Source organism: Eptatretus burgeri, chromosome 12, assembly GCF_056783735.1.
Source record: "Eptatretus burgeri isolate ZD-2024b chromosome 12, Ebu_testis_v1, whole genome shotgun sequence".
NCBI classification, from domain to species: Eukaryota; Metazoa; Chordata; class Myxini; order Myxiniformes; family Myxinidae; genus Eptatretus; species Eptatretus burgeri.
This window is the reverse complement of record NC_140972.1, coordinates 74,491,225-74,503,904: the sequence shown is the minus strand read 5'-3', so window position 1 is coordinate 74,503,904 and position 12,680 is coordinate 74,491,225. Positions and strand designations below refer to the sequence as shown.

The window sequence follows — 12,680 nt, the reverse complement described above, 5'->3', positions numbered from 1 at the left end:
TTTGCAGCTAATAACTTGTCACTCGTACCACATCATGTTGATCATTTTTATAACTTGGTCAAACATTATCACATTGTCTCATCCTTGACTTCTGAAACAATCAACATCATCAAATACCGCTCGTGAACCATCGTCGTCTTCAGACTTGTTCTGACTTATGGTTACCTTGTCCCAAGGATCATTCAATACAAACTGAACCAGGTGGCAGAATGTGCACAAGAGGCATCGGGCAGCGAGATGTTTCTCATGTTATGATTAATTTCCAATTGGTCATGGCTTTGAGACCAATACAAATTTTTATTATGCTACCTATATCAAATAAACAGTTTCAAATTCATGTTACTAGCTGTTTTAGGGGCTCTGAGCAGCTCTCTTAGTTTGTGTTCGAATCTCGGTCCATCTCGCATCCTGTCATTTGGTGTCATCCTGTCATCCTGGTGTCTCACAGGCAGGGTGAGGCATCAGTGTATGTGCGCCTTTCTTCGGATGGATGATAAACTGTGTTCTTTCTGTCTGTATTAGTTTATGGACATTAAAGATCCCATGGTGCTCTTCGTGAAGAGTGGGTGATCTATTGCCGGCACCCTGAATACATGACAAACTCCTGCTCACCCATTCGAATATCCTGCGTCAGATTGGCAAACCATCTCGGATTGTAACCCAGAGCCAAGAAACTGTTTCTGGAGAACCAACACTCTGCAAAGATCATGGTGCATGAGAAGACGACCTAAAGGAAGTTTTTCTGGACTTCGTGGTGACAAACTTAGCTGCAAGTGCTTCCTGCTCTTCTTCTGGCAGTTCACTCAGGAAGATTGACAGGGATTGCAAGCAGCCATCTTTCTTCAGGGCTGGTTTCCCCCCCTGATATTAACTCAGCTTGGGAATTCTTCCACAGAAACATTCCCTCTCTCATGCACAGATTCATTCCATCTCGTCTTCAGTTATTCCACCCCTCTTCCCACCCATGGTACACTGAATCCTGTGGTGAGGCAGTTCCACTGAACCAACTTGCCTTCTCTTCCTGGAAGGCAAATCTGACCAAAGGCAACCTCAGTGCATTCCAAAAAGCCCCCAACAAGTGTGTGTCCACTTTCAGAAGATCCAGAAAACGACATGTCCCACCTCATTAATGAACTTTCAAAACTTGTGTCCCTCCTCTAAAACCTGGTGGCACCTTATTAAGTCTGCATCTGGTGTATGCTCTCCTTTCATCCTTTCCCTCACTTGAAATGGCAGCACAGCCGACCCCACTCGTGAGAAGGTCGAATGCCTCAATTATATGTTTGCTTCAAAATGTTATGGCCATAAGCCCTCATGCTCTGTACCCACCTTTCCCAATCATACCCAACTGCTCCTGGCCTCTGTGTCTTTTGCACCTGAGAAGGTGGAGAAGTTTATTTCAATCTTTGATTCTGACTCTGCTCCTGGACCAGTCGACATCCGCTCAAGTGTTCTAAACATCTGCTCTGCTGCTCTTGCACATCCTCTCTCTGCCCTATTCACCCTATCATTTGCCTGAGGTCATCTTCCATCTGCTTGGAAATCAGTCAACATCACTGCATTACAAAATGGTACAAAAACTTATACCCTTAACTGGAGACCTTTCAGCCCACTTCCAATCATCAGCAAGGTCATGGAATCCAGCATCAAAATTGATATAACAACCTTCCTTTTCTCCAGCAGCATCATCTCAGATCACCAATTTGGATTCAGACCAATCAATACACCTTGGACATGCTGCTTCTACTCACGCACAATGGAGGGAGGCCCTCAATGTCAGACATGAGATCAGTGAAATCTCTCTGGACATACCTCATGCTTTTGATACAGTCTAACATCCTGCCTTACCCTCAAAACTCTTTGCCTATGGCATCCAAGGCCAACTCCACACATGGCTTACTGACCTCATCAACTCTCTTAGCCAACGTGTGGCACCAAACAGAGTCCTTTCATCTCCTCTCCCTGTCAAGGCTTGAGTGCCACAAGGCAGTGTTCTGGGTCCAGTCCTATTCCTAATATTCATTCATGATCTCCATGATTCTGGGAAATCCTCTTTATCTATGTGCTGACGACTCCACCCTCTGCCATGACACCCCCCATCCTTCATATAGGAAGGCTGCAGCCTCTTCGTCCCTCCAGACCTTAAAAAAACAAATGAGGGCAATACCCCTCGATATTTGCCAAGTCAATGTGGGACGGAATCAGCAAAATGTACCAATGAACCAATGTTATAGCAAATACCTATTTTGCGGGGTGACCCCCCCCCCCCCGTAAATCGCCTTAGACCCGAATTTTTTTTTTAATGTGTGAACAAACTTTGGTACATTATGGGTGATGAAGGTTGTCGTCAAGTTTCATTGTAATTATGTGTGCAGTTTCTGAGAAGAAAGCAAATACCTATTTTGGGGGGGGGGAGGGGGCAACTCCCCTATAGACCCCCTTGGTCCCAAATTTTTATATCCTCGTGGAGGATCTCTAAGTCTTACTCACGTTGTTGTTCTTGTGGACTTTTTTGTTTCACAGCCTACAGTTTTCATCGAAACCTCCTGAAACTTGGCGTGTGTATGTAAAATTACCCTGCGCAGACAGTAACCATCTCCGATTTTGAAAATTCCTCCAATAAAAAAGTTATGACGTCAAAATATGTCCGCGAATGGAAATCGCCTAAAAAATTATCTCCGAAACTAGGCAAGCTTTTTGAATTCTGTTTGCGGGAATCGAACGGAGCATTAGTAGAGATGAATTACCACACGTATGATACATCACTATGATGTCATATCAATTTTTATGACGTCATTCCTATTTTTTGACATTTTTTGTTTCACAACCCAGAGTTTTCATCGGATCTTCGTGAAACTTGCCATGTATATGCAGAAAACCCACGTGCAGGCAGTAACCATCTCCGATTTTGGAAATTCTTCCTAGAAAAAAAGTTGACTTCATAATATCTCCGCTAATGGAAATCGCCTATACCATTATCTCCGAAACTAGGCAAGCTGTTTGAATTTTGTTTGCGGGAATCAAGCCGGGCATTAGCACAGATAATTTATCGCAAACCTGATACATCACAATGACGTCATATTTGTTGTTATGACGTCATCATTAAGAGGACGAGGATCTTATCTCATTCGAGCTTGTTTAATGGTGTGAACAAACTTTGGTACATCACATGTGATGAAGGTTGTGGTCAAGTTTCATCAAAATTGTGTGTGTAGTTTCGGAGAAGAAAGCAAATGCATATTTTGGGGGGGCAACCCCTGCCTGGAAACTCCCTTAAATCCCAATTTTTAATTTGTTTTTTGGGGGGGGCTGTTTTTTTTTTTTTGCTCTCCTCTCTGGGCTGGCTCCACTGTTTCAAAAATTGCTCAGCTTGTTGCCATGGAAACCAAGGCCTTCAAGATCATTGGAATCTCTAGCAATGAAGCTGAGTCTATGGGCCCATCACTTTCCCATCGTAGACAGGTCGGTGGTCGCTCTGTCTTCTACCGCCTCCGTTCTGGTCTTGCACCCTCTGCTCTTTCCAGGCTTTGCCCAACCCCTCCCTCTCAGGTTTCCGCAGGGCTCACACATGGTCCACCATCAAACCCCTTCTGCTGAAACTACCTAATTATACGATCACTGCTCATTCCTCTTTTTTCTTACCTGTGGAACTAACTTCCCCATTCTCTTCAATCTCATTCTTCCCTCCAGACCTTAAAAACAGCTGTTGACCCCCATCTCAGCTGATCATCCCCAATCCAAAACTATAATCTTTTCTACCCTCGTTAACCTCACCTCTCCCCACCACAATCTCCCAAACTTCCAGTTTTTCCTGAATGTTTGCTTCTGTATCCATCTTGTCCACCTCATGCACCTCCCCATACCTCTCATTGCTCCCAACACCTATTGTTTGTCTCCCTCTTATCTTGTCCTTCAACTCTGCTGTTGGTGTTTCCCCCCTCCCCTCTCTGCTGTTCCCTTTGTCATGTTACATCTTGATCTGTTCAGTGTAATAGCTCTTCCATGAGCCTTGACTCTTCCTGCAAAAAAAACAGAAAAAGAAAAGTACATTCAAGTCTACCAATATGCACCTTATCACAGCCATACTGCTGTATCAGTTAATAATCGATTTGAAAAATCATGGTGCCAATTTTTTTGAACATTTCAAATATTATTTTCAAGCCGATACATGAACTACCCCTGAATCGCACTTTTTTTTTTTCAATGATAACAATTTACCAACTTTTTTGTTTCTGGTTTAAACGTGGGCATGTAACATATCAAACTGAGCAGAATTCAGCCTAGAACATGATAATAATATCAATAATGATATTGAACATAACCATAGTGACTTATCTGAATTTTTGTTCATTACAGATGCTTCGCAGCCGATATTAAATCAATTACTGCAACGTCACCAAGATAATTAATTTTTCTAAACATTATGACATGCTACAATTCTACATACAATGTATGTTAATTTTTTTTTGCCTTTCAGGTCAGCGATGATAATAGTAGAAGTGGTCAAGGGTCCAGACTAAAAGACTGATGTCCTAGATGTAGTTGTAGATTAACCTCCAAGCTTTGTGGGTGAAGGAACTTATGTCGAGTGGACATTGAAATAAACTGTTCTCAAGTTATCGTTATGGATGAATCATCCCCAAGTCCTTCCAGTTCCAGCACAAAAGCATCAAGTTGCACTACGTCTTTGGCAGGTTTGAATATATGCTGCATTTGCAAAGCATCTGGAAAACTCGTAAAACACCCAAGACCAGAATCATATCAGCTGTTTATCCAGAGTGTGAATACCCGGTCGCTCTATGGGGATAATAAGTACATATCCATCCAAGAAGAGCTTGGTGATGTGACGGCAAATGAACTATCACAGAAAGGTGTCACATGGCATCGAGAATGCTATAAAATTGCGGTGCACAAAATCCATATTTAGCGGCTGAAAAACAGATAGGAAGCTGCACTGGAAACAGGCGAAGTACCTAAACCAACGAAAGTTGGACGACCAGAAAGGACGAACCTCAAAACACAACCACCACCACCACCACCACCACCACCACCACCACCACATGAGAACCCATCGTCAACAGAATGATACATGCGATCTGGTGCCAAACAATACAATAAAAACAACTGCTTCTTCTGTAATGGATCTTCAGAGAAAGGAGCACTCCACCAGATCAGTGAGTTCAACACCGGAGAACAGCTCCGAAAGGTTGTTGAGTACAGCAATAACCAGCAGTGGAAAGTCAATCTGAGTGCTGCAATCGATCCAAATGATGCCCGTGCGATTGATATCAAATAGCATCTGTATTGTTGCGTGAAGCACGTTCAGTGAACTCAGGTACAGCAGGAGAGAGCAGACGACGAAGCAATAATAACCAAGGTTTCCGCAGACATTGAATTCTTCCACTTGATGAGCAGCCTGCTGAAATCAGGATATATCCTGGACATGGGTGAGGTAGAAGCAGCTTATCAAAATGTCCTTAGAATCAATGGTTCCCATGATACGCATATATCAAGGAGAAGTTTGAAGCATAAGCTTGTAGAAAATATTGATGATGTTGAGTTCTGCCACTCTACGCATATGAATGAACCAAATCGGTTGTACACGTTGAGAACAAAAAGAGCCGCAATCGACAACCTGGACGAAGCAGCTGGCAATGCGAGCAGTAACATGAAAGCAGCCATCGAAAGTGCCAAGGTAATAAGAAGGGACATCGCTGAAGCTCTAAAGCAGCCGTGGAAATTTCAAGGTTCCCTGTTAGATGAAAATCAAGTTCCCAAATCGCTGGAGGCATTCACCCGCTGGATCCTAATAGGGCCAATGTTAACACTTGAGTCAACACAAAGAGAGAATAGCATTCAACTTGTAACACGGAACATAGCACAGACTATAATGTTTGCATACAAATCTGATCGTCAGGTGTCCTATGTGCCAAAGCATGAGGAATCGGGCTTTCGACATCACAATGAGAATCCACTTGTCGTTGGAATTGGTCTGAAAGTTCATCAAGCCACTCAGAGTAAGACCGAGGTGAACATTCTTCATAAGTTTGGGTACTCCATCAACTACTAGCGTGTCCTTCGCATAGAGACGCAACTTGCTCATGCAGTGCTGAAGCGTGCTGCACAGAACAATGGTTTGTATATTCCTGAAACGCTTGTGAAGGGAAGATTCCTCATCTTTGCAATCGACAACGTCGATTTCGCCGAAGATACACCAGATGGAAAGGGGACATTACATGCCACTGCCACTGCTGTTTTCCAGTTCCATGATACAAACTAAACCAACACCCAAAACGCAATCGCCAGAGAGCAACCGTGTACTGAGCGATCCCTTTCTAATCTGGCACCAACAGAACCACAGCTCCTTCCATGTAGTATCAATCGTCAACATAAGCCCACATCCAATGTAAAGTATGCAGAATTCACACGAAACCAGAATGAGGCTGTCTTGAAAAGCTACAGATCCGAGGACCTATATTGACTTCTCTTGCGTTCATATCATCGTGGGAAACCAAATGGATTTCAAACTGAAGCCTAGGTGCGAGCAGACGCAACTGAGGAGTGTACTGATCAGACCGAAGATGAGACGGAGACAACCAATGAACATGACCCAGAGGCAGCAAACACGCATCACAATGAAGATAACACAGATGTAACAGGAGGGAGTCATCAAACATGCCCAATGACAGACTCAGAGGAAATGATCATGAGGACAGCATGGTTGAAGATGACTTATCCGACACTGCATTACTATGAACTTGATAGTTTTTGTTTCAACAAATATTTTGACCTATTCATTACAGTTGACTACTTAAGTGTATATCATAGTAACAGATATACTTTATGTGAATCACTAAACATACTATAAAGCATAAACGGTACATTTCTCTAATTGATTGACTTTTAAATAAGAACATTTGCATCTGGATATATGCTCCGTTATGGTTGTTATTGCCAGGGAAATTGGCATAGATACCTGTGGACAATAAAAATCAGTATGTATATATATATATATGTGTTTCAAATGTCCAGACCTTTAATTTGATATACTACATGCTTTGCTTTATTACAATATTTCAAACTGGTAGTTGCAACCTAAACAGTGATAATGGTATTTTAGGGGGGGCACATTAAAAGCCACCAAAATGTTCCCAAAATACAAAACAAAAATTGGCACCATGATTTTTCTGATTCTCAATGCATCTGTCTGCAATAAAATCCATGATGCAAAAAATAATTATCATCCAGTGCCCACGGTATTAGAGTTTCATACACATGCTTCTACACTATGACTTTGCACTTGTTGTAAATGACGGATGGTGCAACATTACACCTGATATATTCGGTACACACCGGTGTACGTTGATATATTCGGTACACACCCTATGAGGAATCAAATATGTTGATTGTGAAGTAATAGCCTGGATTCCTGACTGTCCAAATACATTCAGTGCTAAACGATATTAAAATATTTCATATTGCACGTTGATTTTGTATCAATATTGTATGATTCGTATGATTCATACGTGACCATGTACATTATTTTGCACTTCCTTTCTTCCCTATCCTTTCCCATTCTCTTGATCTTCAAACCATACTTTCTGAATTGACTCTCCCCTTCTTCATAGCATGCATAATATGTTAGGGCATTAATGGAAACATACCTGGTGTTGGCTTGATGGTTCAGGTGGTGGGCTTGGGACCCCAGGATCCTGAGTTCAAATCCTGCTTGGCTGTTGAATTAATACAAGGTGGGCTTGACTCTGCCTGTCATCCTTCTGAGGTTGGCAAAATGAGTGGTATCCTGTGTCGGAGTGGTGACCCATTCAGGATTGTGCCCAATAGCCAAGGAGACTGTTTAGGCAGCACCAACGCTCTGCACAGAGTTTGGTCTTGATGGACGGATGCATTAATCAAAATAATTATGGCACAAATTTTTTTAATCAGCTTTCCACGACCTATATTATCGATCGGTGGGTCGACAGACAGAGGTATCTGCTCAATAATTCAAATGAAATCTCCCCATGGCATTAAAGCATGGACCATCGAGCAAAATGTATGTGTGCGCACGTCGAGGCCAGGCGTCAAAGCAATTTTCTTGTTTTCATTTCTTTGTGAGTTCCATTTGCTTGTTATAAATGAGTGCGTGTACTCGACATACAATTTATATTCAGTTTTGTACGTTGCAAATGACATGCACCTTCCTTCATCGTTTATTTTTTTTTTCCATCTCACTCTAAGTTCAAGGATCATCCAACGTGTTTCAATCCGCAGAACCCACCAGTCCCATTAATTTGGAGGAAATATAAAACTTTTTTTTCCACTTTGTTTTGCTTTCAGCTCTTTTAATGTGCCACGGCTCCTCATTATCTCTGCCAGGGAAGGTAGACATTGATTGTGTGTTCACCCACGTTGGTTTGTCTATTTGTTTGTCTGTGAGCAGGATATCTGAAAACGTTATGGATGGATTTGGACGAAATTTCTTGGACAGGTTGTGTGTGTGTGACAAGGACGAATTGATTCGATTTTGGTGAAGATCCGAATCCGGATACTTCAATGTTTTATTTTAAGTGATTGTTCACAATTTAGAGATAGGGCCAAAAATGATATAGTACCGTATAGCATGATATTTCAAAAATGTGTTGGGCCCGATATGTTCTCGTGGATCAGGTATTACGGGGTGGAGGTACATGCGCTCTACCAAGTGCCCTTATAGTTTGTCTCTGTATTTGCTGAGGAGTATTTAATGAATGGAACTGCAGGCACATTTTGATTGATCCCATGTGTGAAGCACGCCATATCGCAATAGCGGTGGGAGGGGACGCCTGTACTGCTGATGGAGAATCAGGGCATTCACCACAGTTCATGATGTTTCTCTGGCTCTGACCCAATCCTGGACAGGTCACCACTGTCACAAAATGTGGAAATTTTCTGAATTGCTATGAAAATTGAACCACACTTGTGAAGGCAAGGAATCGAGTCCGAACGATGACATCACACTATATCCATTATGTAGCTTACCCGGACATGTAGAAATCTGATAATGTTTTATTTTCATGGCAGCAGCAACTGAACTAATGCAGCTATGTTAGACCAACTTTGATTTGATCACCACTCAAATGTTGGTCAGTATCCACAAGACCAACTGTCACTTTCCATATAAGAGCCAATGTTGAATCAATGTTGACGATGTGCAAATGATCAATGGCGATGATATCAACCCAAGCCCTGCAACGTTGGTTCAACATCGCTTTGCCAGCTGGAAAGCCACTGCACAGGCATATGTTGAGGTAAGGTTCAGGTTGTCCGTGCCAACGTGGCTTGCTTGTGATGTTGTCCAGCACGCACGGCCTTATGTAATATGTAATGCTCTTTCTAATCACCGACTCACTCGTATAATTGTTTAATGCTTTGTAGGTGGGCTACAAAGTTGAAATTTTTCATACTGATGTAACTCGAAGCCAATATTCCAGGAAAAATCACAAAATTGTCTGGAAATGTACAAAAACGAAAATATCGGAAAACAAAGGTTGGCCGGTACAACCTCGCTCCTGCTCACGAGGGGTGACTTGACCGAATGCGGTGGCATGTCACCTGATCTTCCACAGGCACTATCTCTCTCCAGGGCAGCAGGTGTTTATATCGGTTTGATTATGCTCTGATTGGAGAAGTGTCTGGGTTTTTGTCATTTACGGACCATCTACAGTGGTCGGAAGTCATAAGCATTCTTCTTTAATGATGGTGGAGAGTGGAAAGGAAGCTGTAAACAATCGTAAACAGGCATGCCTTCATTACATCATCTATTGAAAGTGTGCCAGATGACTGTTATACTGCACTGTGCAGTACTGTATTTACCGGCTTGTGAGAAATTGAACCCAGACCAGACATAGACCAGTAACCATCTCTCTAACAACCGATTACACAACCGTTACTAATCTAAGTTCAATCAACGTAACAAAAAAGGAAAGATGGTAACTTGACTTGATGATAACTCGCATTGACTCTGTTGTTAACGATGTGCAATGTGGGAAGAGCGACAAGAATACGACCAATTACTGTTTGACTTGGGTTTATAAGTTCCACATCCACCCGTTAATGTTTGTCTTCGACTTAGAATCACAAACTCTACCTCTTCACGTTGCCTAGCAATCCATCAGAGTTTAAATAATATTTTAATTTTAGAACTTTTCACCCTTTTATTTTAAACATTAATACACCTGTAAACTTTTAAATGAAGAGCTCATTCTGATCATTCATTCTTTATTTACTTGATCTATTTAGCTGCTTACAGAATACAAGCACAATCCACTTCATCAAATATATAAAGCTTATATTTATTATGTTTGCACATAGGATGCACTCCGGTGTCTGCTTGCAGTCTGTAAGCATGTTCCATTATTAAATGATATTGCTCCTACATATATTAATAGGCTTTTCTGTGTCTGTTATGTTCCTCCACTTTCATTGCTCCTGTTCAACTTGAACCGTAAGTTCTTTCTATCCACGCGGTTGAAATATTGAGCTGATCTTGCTTTTTTTATCTTCGGCTCCCAGACTTCGATCTTCTTCCATCTCATTGTTTCAATCTTAATTGTAAAACTCACCTTCATAAATAAGACTCATGCTGGTTTTTATTTTAACCTGATTGTCTTCTCAGACTTGATCTTGCAAAATGACTTGAGACCATTATTGTATAATAATAATAATAATAATAATTACAAGAAAAATTAATAGTCATAAAAATAATATTGAACAAGCTGGTAGGCGACGAGGGATTCGCTAGGATCGAAGCGCTGGATACGATGCTTTTCATTCTGACCGATCCACCGACGAAGATTCATTGTCAAGACGTATTGGTTCACATACAATTGTTCCTCTGCCTGGCAAGATTTTTCCTATTGCGTATTTTGCCAACTGGCACTCCTCGCAGGACTACCATTTGAAAAATAAAACCTAAATAAAAAATCGGCTCCAGTAAAATTTTCTAAATATCACGAAGTGTTTAATTCCGAAGTCTCGTTTCTCCACATTCAAAACTGTAGGACAAGTATTGAAAATGGTGAACGTCGGTCGAGAAAAAGTTTTTTCGAATTTTGCGTATTTCAGCCCTGACACCCTTGGTGATCGAATCTGGAAAAATGCTGCGGTTCAATTTTGTAGTAGTTATTAAACTCTATCCATACACCGAATTTGAACGTTCCGCCGTCGACGGTTTCCGAGGTCAAGGTCACTTAACATATCCCCTGGTTCACCACCTTTCCACAATCGGAGGGCTGCCATTCGGAAACTATGAGAGATGGAGGAACGTTATGCTGTCGCGATAACTATATGGGGATGCAAGGAATAGGCAGGAGTTGTTCCGGTCGCTCTACCTATCATAGAAGCCGCGCTACGTCAGTTACCGTTTGGGTTCTTAAAACGCGGTTTTTCGGCCGCTGCATAGCAACGGGTGGTTGCTTAAGCCTAAGTCACATTTGTTCTACGGCGAGGAAACGGCGGCCGTACCCCCCCCCCCAACCCCCTGAATTGACAGAAACGTGTGGCGGCCACAGAGTTTCTGAGGTGGCCTCAGGGTGGCCCTTCGCCGTATGGCTATCTTTTACAGGCCGTAGTGGTCGCCATGGAATTATAGCGCGGAGTTATAACTTTTTTTTCATTTCTACGTTGGCCGTAGCAATTCGACAAGCCAAGCTGTGACGTAGATGTGTTCCATGTCGACCGTACGTAGGGCGTATGGTGGGCTTGCGTTATTCGTGCGGCTGCCGTGGGCTCTTATCAATTAAAAATGAATTTTACCAACCCCCAAAAAATTACGGGGGCCGTACTATTTCCACGGTCACCATAGGGTAATCCTAAGGTGTCCCTGTGTTCAACGTACGGTGGCCTTGTGGTCTGTGTGACTACCTGAGGGCAACGCAGGGTTGATGCATGGTTCTCCTACGTCCGCCGTGCGTCCTTCGTAGGCCTCCGTGGTAGTCTGCATTGACCGTGCGTCCACCGTGCGCTACCGCTGGAGATCGGAGTATAGGTGTTTGCCTATACTCCAAACTAGTTTATTCAGAGATATATATATATATATATATATATATATATATATATATATATATATATATATATATATATATATATATATATATATATATATATATATATATATATATATATATATATATATATATATATATATATACTGGTATATTCCGAACTGTTATATTTTTATTTCAGTAAAAAAAGAACGTATATATACCCACTCGTTACCGTCCGTCTGGCCGCACGTTCGCCTTAGGGCCCCCCTGCGGTCGCCTTGCGGGCACCTTGAGGCTACCTTGCGTCTGCCTTGAAAATTCTATGGCCGCCGCAGGGACGCCCTAAGGTCACCGTGCGACATCAAATCAAAGACCGTACGGCACCCCCACGTTTTCGGTCTCCACAATCTCTAAATACGCCGTGCGGCTCCCCCAAAAAATAAAAACATATGTGACTGCTACATTGTGTGACCGTGGAAATACTGCGGCCGCCCTAGAATTGCTAGTGGCCATAGATTTTGTAGACCCTTCGGCCGCCATGCCAAATGTGACTTAGGCCTTAGCAACGAAACTCAAACGCGCACACTCCCAGCCCATATGGCACCTGTTTGCCAAGTTTCATCGAAATCGGTTTGCTGGTTTGTGCTGTGGAGC

At 42.3% G+C, this 12,680-nt stretch overlaps 1 protein-coding gene across 7 annotated transcripts in view; it reads left to right on the top strand.

The window, feature by feature from the left end:
- Positions 1 to 12,680, top strand: part of LOC147015919 (serine/threonine-protein kinase 32B-like) — a 232,001-nt gene that overhangs the window by 139,499 nt on the left and 79,822 nt on the right. The window lies entirely within an intron of this gene.